Source organism: Aethalodelphis obliquidens, unplaced genomic scaffold (assembly GCF_003676395.1).
Source record: "Aethalodelphis obliquidens isolate GAN/ISIS:26980383/991018 unplaced genomic scaffold, ASM367639v1 scaffold1, whole genome shotgun sequence".
Lineage (NCBI taxonomy): Eukaryota > Metazoa > Chordata > Mammalia > Artiodactyla > Delphinidae > Aethalodelphis > Aethalodelphis obliquidens.
Window position 1 is genome coordinate 22,935,524 of NW_020837945.1, and position 10,901 is coordinate 22,946,424.

A 10,901-nucleotide genomic window follows, 5' to 3' on the forward strand; every position below is an offset into this window, starting at 1 on the left:
TAGCACAATCTTCCGGACGAATAAATTGTCAGGCAAATAATTTAGGGGGTTTCTCCAGAGACAATTTGGATAATTAGTGAGAGAACCAGAACCAGAATCCAGTTTAAGTACTTTCCACCAATCTGGCTCTCAGGAAAAGAAGTAGAAAAATAAAGTAGCCTTTCCAATGGCTGGATATGCAACAGTGTAGTACAAAAATCAAGTTTCTTTTTGGGAAGGGATTCGTGCAGAATGCAGGTTTTTGCTTTTTAGAAAATATTTTAGCAAATTAATCTGATATATTTTTGTATGTTAATATGATTTTAGTAGTTAAAACTTCCTAAACTTTTGGGAGATGACATTATGCTTTTGAATGTTACTTTTTAAGTATGTATGCCACCCCCAATGGGAATGGTTTACAATTCATAAATGGTTGATAGAAATCTGTTGGGTACTTGATATAGTCCCTTCTAAAACAGTTTTAATTTTCATCTTCCTTTTAACCCTTCTTCAGTAGAGGCATTTTGCAACATTAAAAATATATATATTAATATATATATATATATATATTTAGTTCAAAGACAATATCTTCTAGAAGAAACAGAATGTAGGCGATGGCATTGTTTAGGTGATAGTGTCATTTTGTGTGTTTGTGTTTGTGTGACATACAGAAAGAGAGGAAAACAGCTAAATTTTTTCTTAAGGTAATTGAAGTTTGGCAGGGAAAAAAATGTAAACTTACCTAACATAATTAGCATATATATATGTGAGTTAAAAGTCTCTCTGACCTTCATCTTTAAAATGCTCTTCCATAAAATGTACCTAAATTTAATTTGATGGTCTGTGTGATACTAGCAAATTCAATGCTTAAAAACACGAAGGTTTACATTTTATAATACCACCCTAACATTGAACGATCACAACACTGAGTCATTATAAGGAATATCTAATACTTTCTTCAAAGGAAGATAATTAATTTTTAGGAACACTGGCTCGTTGCAAAGCATAATACCCTATGTGAATTATGAGTAACAGACTGTTTGCCTACTGTTTTCTCCCTCAACTACATTTTTTCCCTCTTAAAATTTTCTGCTCCAGATGTCTGCCTGGATGAGCATCGCCTGAGGATGGTTGCTGTGGCATGCACTGTCTCCTCTTCATACAGAAACATTTTAATTTTTTTGAAGTATGGGTTGCAAATGCCTCAGGGAAAAATTCCTCACCAGCCCTTTTAGCATTGGGTTTGCTCAACATCTGAATTTTCAGTTTGCTTAAATGTTTAAAGACTAAACATTCTAGAGGCAAAGCTAAAAGAGATGAGAAAGCTCTGTGTATCTCTCTCTTTTGTACAATGTCAACCCTGCAGATTATTGGTCAATAAATGCTGACATTAGGAAATATTCTCATATGGAGGAAATTGGGAATCTAATTTCATTTAGTCCAATTGTATCTAGAGATTACAAATGCTTCCATTATCTGCTGTCATGACCACAAAGGGGATTTGCTCTGAGCAGATTATGCCATGAGATTGAAGCCTTTATCAGTATTATAATATGAGAAGCTGTCACTTTGTAACCCTAGGAAATTGAGGTAAACAACTCTCTGAACTTCCAGTTGATTATGTCAGGGGAAAATGGCCATCTTATTACAACTTTTTACAAGAAAGAATATCTTCCTAATGTTTGTAATAAAATGACTAAAGCTTCAAATTTTACATGTTTTACCCTCATGAAAAGTGCTTTGACGTAGGCATGAGTTAAGAAACGCTAATGTTAAGAGGAAAAACTATTCAAATGCCCCCATTTTATTCAATGAATAACAAAACTGTCCTTCTAAAATTAAATGTACAACTCAAAACCAAAGTGTTCATGATTATAAATGTTTCTATGATTTCACGTTGATCTGTTTTATTTTCATATATAATAATATATTTGGTCTTCTCTTCTAATGCTCTAAAATAAATTCTCCTCCATAATTAAAAGGTAATTTGTAAAATTTCTAATGTACAGCATCAGAAGAATACTTCTTGGCTAAGAAAAAATTCAAATTTAAGTATCATTTTGAAGAAAAAAAAATGATGTAAATCCAAATAGTTTTCTTATGCTTCATCCCAATGTTGAATGTTTATGGCTGACTTCTATACTAAACGAAGGCAACTGATATCCATTTTGTAAATTTATCATGGTGATGTGGCTTTTAGTTTTAAGGATTAAAATGCATTGAGTAAATATTTCAAACTGTTTTAAACAATTGGCAGGTCTTTCAAAAGCCCTGTTCTATTCTTTCAGTATCTGCAATTCAGCATTTAATAATGTCTAAAACTTCTAAATAACACTAAATATGAATACTGTTTAAAAAACCCCACTTAAACCATACCACATTGCATGATTTGATGAATAAAGTTTATTTTTTTATTAATGCTCTTCATTAGGATAATATACCTGTACAGCAAAATGAATTTACATTTAATTCAAATTTCTTAAAAGGTAGGTCTCAAATTAATTTGGAGAACTGTAAACCTTGAACTGATTGCTGCCCAACAGAACATGTGCTTTGATAAGGAGAAAAGAAAATGTATATTAAATAGATATTCTTAATCTGGGAGATAAACCCTCTATTCAAACTCAACCTTGAGGCTGTAAGTTAAGCTAAAATATCATTTAAATGGAGACTTACTCAGAGATTTGGAAGTTGGGGCTCTGATTTTAACAGGAATTGAAAATTCTACTCCTGAGTTGAAATGTAAGATAAAGAGTAGTCACATTGTTCACAATTATGCTATCATTTGCTCTGAAATATTTAAATATGCTGTGAGTTTTAAGTCTCACCTTACCTATAGCCACAGCTTGTTATAGAAAGTAGTTAGGTAGAACTTTTCATCATGAAGAACCTAGGGGTAAGACAGGAATAAAGACACAGACCTACTAGAGAATGGACTTGAGGATATGGGGAGGGGGAAGGGTAAGCTGTGACAAAGCGAGAGAGAGGCATGGACATATATACACTACCAAACCGTAAGGTAGATAGCTAGTGGGAAGCAGCCGCATAGCACAGGGAGATCAGCTCAGTGCTTTGGGACCACCTAGAAGGGTGGGATAGGGAGGGTGGGAGGGAGAGAGATGCAAGAAGGAGGAGATATGGGGATATATGTATATGTATAACTGATTCACTCTGTTATAAAGCAGAAGCTAACACACCATTGTAAAGCAATTATACTCCAATAAAGATGTTAAAAACAAAACAAAACAAAACAAAAAACAAAACAAAAAATGATATGAAACCTTAAAAAATTTGAAACCACAGTGACAGTGTGACCTGATCCCTCAGGGCTCTCTGCAGGATTAAATCCTCTACTAAATGGGATGCCTGACTAATGAAAGGATTATGGAATTAGGTAGTCATGCCCATTACAGCTGTATTATTTCTGCTCATTCTCCTGAAAATACCAACCATGTGCCTCCAGAAATAGGATTAAATATCAATCAGCAATTAATGACTCAGAAAGCAGAGAAACTAGGGATAGAAACATAAATAATGAGCAGAATTCTCAGGTTAACAGGTTTGGCCCTAAGGAAAGCAAAACAAAAAAGAATCATTAAAAAAGAACAAATATGATAGAGAAATTGTGTTAAAACAAGACTGTTTGCTTAACTCTAGCTTTCTATCCTAAACCAACTCTGCCAAAGTGCCTAGGGTAAAGATTCTGTTGTTGTTTTGATATTATGGGTTACAGGGAAAACATGAAGGCTCCAAACTTTATTTGTAAAATGCACACACTCACACACACACAGGACAAAATGATGTCTGTGGATATTACTTGCACTTGAGAGTTTACTATTATGTATGTTTATTAGGTCATCAGCTATGCTGTGACCTAAACAATCCTGAATAAAGTGTGTTATAAATACTACACTGTCATAGCTTAAATCCAAATTTCCCAAGTTTAATAGATTTTATTTTGAAAATGCCTACAAAAGTAGAAAACAGTTATCTTTCAACAGTTTGTATTGATAATTACTTTACCTGAGCACTGTACTCAGATAAAATTGTACTTTAGTAGTTACAAAGAAATTACCAAGTTTCATAAGTGAAGATAAAACTAGTAAGTATAAATACAAGGATATAAATTATCTTGAAAATAGTTTTCTCTCATTTATCAAAATTGACACTTTTATCTATTAATGGTGATAGATATTTTTGGATATCAAAAATCTCTGACAAAAAAAAAATCTCTGACAAAACATATTTTTATAAAGGACCATTGTCAAAACATAGAGAATCATTTTCACTTTATATTTTATTTGGTTTAGATCTTTGTTTTTTAAATCTTATATATATCTACTGACTTTATGAGAGTCTATCTTATGGGAAAGAGGACCCATGAAGTTGCCTAATATCTATCTTCCTGTGAATACTAGGAATCATAAAAGGGAACTGAATTTATCTCATTTTATTTTACTTACAAATGGATGTGAGGAGACCATTATGTAATAAAAATCTATTTGTTGTTTTTAGAGAATAATTCTTTCATAGTGTTTAATTTGCAAGTATTTGACCATGATTTTGTAGAATCAAGATACAAATCCCTTTCACATTTACAAGGAAACATTGATAGCTGTGAAAAATATCAAACATTCAAACTTTAAATAAGAGGAGCACATCTTTCATTTAATGTATTTATGAATTCAAACATATTTATTGATAACTGTGAATTTCTCACCGTGGAAAATTGAAAGATGACACAATTCATACTCTCCAAATTCAATGATTCAGTAGAGAGTATAACACATGTCCTCAAATATCTAGACTATATATGACTATGATCAATGCCAAAAGAAAGAGGTAATATCTCTCTAGGTTTAAAAGACAGAGGGTATTTTTGTGTGTGTGTATGAGGGGTACCAATCAGGGAAGTTTCATGAGGGATGACAGGATTTCATCAGAGAAAGATGCAATGACAAAGTCCAAGAGAAAGCAACATTCAGAGGATTCATGCTCATGGTGACTAGATACGTTAAGAATGATGATAGATGCTTGATTTCTTTTAACCATTCATTAACTCCATAAGTGCAGATTACATGGCTATGATATCCCAGGCAAGAAAATAATTAATTATAAACCCTCATAATAAGTATATTGCTTTACTAATAAACACAAGTAAAAAAAAAAAAACAATAAAGGCTGTTGTGAGGATATGTAACAAGGGGACTTGATCTAGTCCAGTAAAGATAGAGGTTGGTGATGGGTGGTCCTCAGAGATATGGACCTCTGAGCTGAGATCTGAATGTAGGGTAGAAATGAACTTTGCAAACAAACAGTTGTGGGGAGATGGAGCGGTGAATTTTCCGCTCAAATCCAGAGATGAAGCTGCTGGATAAAGCTGTATCTATATACAATTATACCTCTATACTTTATAATTAAGTCAGTCAATTAATTCCTTTCATCATATAACCAGTGTTATTTGAATCTTCTGTTACATTCAGTATAAAGGTCCTAATTGATTTAGAAGTGTATTCAGCACTTGACTCCTTTTTAATTTATAATTTTAGATCTCTCTGGAGAGTTTAATAAGTAATGAATTTAATGTAGAATTTTTAGAAATAATAAAATGGACTAGGTGCATCTACTGATGTCTTTTTTCAATACCTGTCAATTTAATTTACATATAAAATAATAATTAATTTAAATATTATTCAATCAGAGAAGAAATAAATAAAACTATGGATTTAATTCCCTTGCAAACTTCTTGAATATTTCAATCCCAGGTACTTCTTACTTGTCAAAACTGAAAATATAAAATACAGAAACATTTATATTTCATTAAGTTCTAATGAAAATTTAAATTGGTAAAAAAAATAAAGCTATGTTTATCTCTGCTACCAAAGCATTTCAATACTTCATCTCCTTTTTTTCCCCTGTATATCTGTCATAAGATTACATAAGACAAAAGATGTTTGAATAATTGGTGTCCTATTTTGATTTGATGTCCTATTTTGACTTACCAGGTGGATATGTGGAAATTACTTGAAAACTCTTTTGCTACAATGCTTTACTTTTAAAATTGTAATATACTATAGAGGATGTTATGTCTTTATAAACATAGATACTATAAAACTATAAAAGTAAAATATGGAACTAAGGTACCATTAGCTGCAATTTACTTATTACTGAATATCTATTTGAATTGGAAAATAATCTGCTGCGCAATTTATTTATCATTCATTTAAATTCTCAGCACAATAACAGCTATCAGGTCAGGCATTTCATATAAGGTAGTAATCTTATGGATCAAGGATTCTTAACTCTGCTTAAAAGCTCCTACTATTCCAGAGAACAAACGTATGGACACCAAGGGCGGGGGGCAAATGCAGAGGGGGGGAATGAATTGGGAGATTGGGATTGACATATATACACTAATATGTATAAAATAGATAACTAATAAGAACCTGCTGTATAGCACAGGGAACTCCACTTTGCTGTAGTTTTGCTGTAGAGTAGAAACTAACACAATATTGTAAAACAACTATACCCCAATATATATATATATATATATATTTTAAACTCCTACTATTCCAGATACTCATTAAGTCTTAGGGAAACCCTGGGCTAAGAGGTCAGGGAAAAAAGAAATAGTGCACATATAGTTCACACCGTGGATAATGTGCAAATAAGTAATGTCATCACTGAATAGAGTTATTATAAAATTGAAAATCAGCAACTTTGCAGAGTGTTTTAACAGAAAAAGTTCTCCTTGGGGGGGAAAAAATCAATATTTCAAACACTTTCTAGGAAAAAAGTTTATTCAAATTGAAATTTAAATTTCTTTCATATGCGTATGCCCATTTAAATGATATGTCATTGCATATTATATGTTCTTACAGAAAGTCTTCCATGATCTTGCCTCCAAACTAAGTTTGATACTTACATTAGTTGCTCACATAGTGTCTGGTTCTTTTTCTTATCATTACACATTCTAGCCTTTTCTTGTTACTTGTTTTCCTTATTACACTGCAAATTTCATGAGAGCAGGATTCTTATCTTGTTCCTTCACTAATCATGCTACCTACTGAGCAAGGTGTTTTTCTGACACATAGTATAATGTTAATAAATGCACAGATAATTACTGCAGGAAAGCCCAACAGACATTTTATTCAAGTGGTGATTGTTAATTTTTCCAATATTAATAAGGTTGCTTTAGGCTAATATTAGTGAAACCTCTATGACTACTTTATAGAACTACTCAATACTCCTCTTCTTCACTAAGGGCTGTATATCAATAGACCATTCATAATTAGCATGAAAATGTTATGAATTAATATGAAATAATGAATACATAATGCTCTAAAATATTAAACCTACACATAAATTTACTCAGAATTTCTAATTTATTTTTCAAGGTGTATGTGAAAATTATGAACCTACGTATGCTATTAAATACAGTGTGTACTTTCCAGTACTCTATATAGAAATTATACCTTATTTTAGAAGGCTGGGCATGTATATTGAAAATGATATTCAGTATGATCACCAGATTTAACTTCTATTACTGAACATCAAAAAAAAACCCATTGTTATTTCTGATTACTATTTCTACGTAGCAAAGAGAATATGTATCATGACTCAAGTTACTAATTTCAAGAAAAAAGTAAAACATATAACTTCTTGTGGAATATATTCTATTCCACAAGAAATAGAAAGAATACATTCTATTCTTGTCCATAGATGGTGATGTCAAACTTTATTTGCATGCAAAAAGTACACTGAAACACTTCCACTTTAAGTACACTTGATATCAGTGTCATGACAACAATAAGAAGAACCCTAATATTCTGATTTTATCTAAACAATATAAATACTTTGGTATTGATCATTTCAGGAATTAATTTGATTAAAATATCTATGTAGAAAGAAAATGGCATGTTAAATTAAAATGGCTTACACTGATTCCAAGGAGGTAAGAAAAATATATTTTTGACTAATCAAAAATTTTGAAACCATATTCTGGGAACTTTGAATGATGTTAAACTTAAAGGGAATGTAAACTGGAACTTTATGGGAAACAGAAGAATGGTAGAACACCTTTTGTTATTGAAGCTATCAGCAGAAAGTTTCCGTAGTAAGGAAAGTCAGCATTTTTCCTGACTGTGAGCAATACGTCATGGGGATTACACAGATGACAAGGCAGAGGGGATTAAAATCAAAACTAAGTCTAGAAGGAAGTGATGGGCAAAACCAACAACTATTTCTCACACTTAACTGAGACCAGAAAAAAAGAATTCCCAGAGAAGAAAATCCGTTAATATTTTAGGATTAGCACCTAAATAGGTCTTTGTACCTAATTGGAAAAGTAGGTATATAAGAATTTTCAGAGAAATCCCAGGAATCCTCAGAGTATGGAAGTTTTCAGGTCTCCGAGAACCAACATATGTGACATAATTTTATCATCAAAGATACCAAAGACTTCTGGAGTGTTTTATGTCCAGGTTGAATACAGCACATGGGTTAGTTGACTGTTGGGTTAAGGATGAAAATAATCTTATGTAAAATTGAAACAATCACCAAGGAATGATTTTAAAAGCTAAAATCTCTTTTTAAATCTTTTAAAAATAATGTTTACACTTCATTTTTTAAAATGCAACCTATGGCATGGGGGTAAATATTTGCAAACCACATATCTGATAAAGGGTTAATATCCAAAATATAAAAAGAACTTATACAACTAAATAGCAAACACACACACACACACACACACACACAAAAAAACTAGTAACCCAATTAAAAAATTACCAAAAGACCTAAATAGGCATTTTTCCAAAGAAGACATACAAGTAGCCAACAAATGCATGAAAAAGTACTCAGCATCCCTAAGCACTAGGGAAATGCAAGTCAAAACCACCATGAAATATCACCTCACATCTGTAAGGATGTCTGTTATCAAAAAGACAAGAGATAACAAATGTTGGCCAGGATGCGGAGAAAAGGGAACACTTGTACACTGTTGGTGGGAAAGTAAATTGGTACAGTCACTATGTAAAATAGTCTAAAGGTTCCTCAAGAGATTAAAAATAAAACTATAACATAACCCAGCAATTCCATTTCTGGGCATATACCCAAAGGAAATAAAATATTTATTTCAAAGAGATATGTGCACTTCAATGTTCATAGCTGTATTATTCACAATAGCCAAGGTATGGAAACAACCTAAGTGCCCCTACATGAATGAATGGGAAAAGAAATATTTGAGATACATATATAGATATAGATTGATATATACTTGTGCATATATCTATAGATACACAATGGAATACTATTCAGCCTTTAAAAGGAAGGAAATCCACGGGGCTTCTCCGGTGGAGCAGTGGTTGAGAGTCCGCCTGCCGATGCAGGGAACACGGGTTCGTGCCCTGGTCTGGGAAGATCCCACATGCCACAGAGCGGCTAGGCCCGTGAGCCATGGCCGCTGAGCCTGCGCGTCCGGAGCCTGTGCTCCGCAACGGGAGGGGCCACAGCAGTGAAAGGCCCGCGTACAGCAAAAAAAAAAAAAAAAAAAAGAAAAAAAAGAAGGAAATCCTGTCATTTATGACAACATGGATGAACCTGCAGTGCATTATACTAAATGAAATAAGCCAGGCAGAGAAAGACAAATATTAATATTATATGATCTCAATTATATGTGGAATCCTAAACAAACTAAACTCATAGAAACAGAGTAGAATGGTGGTTGCCTGGGGTTAGAGGTAGGAGAAATAGGGAGGCTGGCAAAAAGCTACAAACTTTCAATTGTAAGATCTGAGGATCTAACGTATAACGTGGTGGCTATAGTTGATGACCTTTTAAGTATAACTGAAATTTCTTAAGATAGTGGAACTTAAATATTCTCAAAAAAAAAAGTTAACTGTGTGAGGTGATGAGTTACTTAACTCGATGGAGGGAATCCTTTCACAATGTAACGTTATATCAAATAACCACTTTGTATACTTTAAATATCTTACAGTTTTGTCAATTATATACCTCAGTAAAGCCGGGGAAAATATGCATGTAATATATACTTACATATATAGCAATAATTAGTCCTGTTAATGGATATTATTCTCCCCATAACAAGTTTAATTTGCCTCAGATCGAATATATATATATTTAACATCTTTACTGGAGTACAATTGCTCCACAATGGTGTGTCAGTTTCTTCTCCACAACAAAGCGAATCGGCCACACATACACATATGCTGCCATATCTCCTCCCCCCTGCGTCTCCCTCCCTCTCACCCTCCGAATCCCACCCCTCCAGGCAGTCACAAACCACCAAGCTGATCTCCCTGTGCCACGCGGCCACCCCCCACCAGCCATGAACCTCACGTTTGGTAGTGTATACCTGTCCATGCCACTCCCCCACTCCGTCACAGCCCACCCCTCCCCCTCCCCATATTCTGAAGTCCACGCCCTAGTAGGTCTGTGTCTCTATTCCTGTCCTACCCCCAGGCCCCCCATGACCTTTTTCTTTTTCTTTTTTTTTTTTCTTAGATTCCATATATACACGCTAGCATACGGTATTTGTTTTTCTCTTTCTGACTTACTTCACTCTGTTTGATAGACTCTAGGTCCATCCACCTCACTACAAATAACTCAATTTCGTTTCTTTTTATGGCTGAGTAATATTCCATTGTATACATGTGCCACATCTTCTTTAACCATTCATCCGATGATGGACACTTAGGTTGCCTCCATGTCCTGGCTATCGTAAATAGAGCTGCAATGAACATGTTGGTACATGACTCTTTTTGAATTATGGTTTTCTCAGGGTATATGCCCAGTAGTGGGATTGCTGGGTCATATGGTAGTTCTATTTTTATTTTTTTAAGGAACCTCCATACTGTTTTCCATAGTGGCTGTATCAATTTACATTCCTACCAACAGTGCAAGAG

General features: G+C 33.5%; 1 protein-coding gene across 3 annotated transcripts in view; it reads right to left on the reverse strand.

Annotated features, from left to right (window-relative positions):
- The window catches only part of NCAM2 (neural cell adhesion molecule 2), a 491,548-nt gene that overhangs the window by 243,878 nt on the left and 236,769 nt on the right, over positions 1–10,901 (reverse strand). The window lies entirely within an intron of this gene.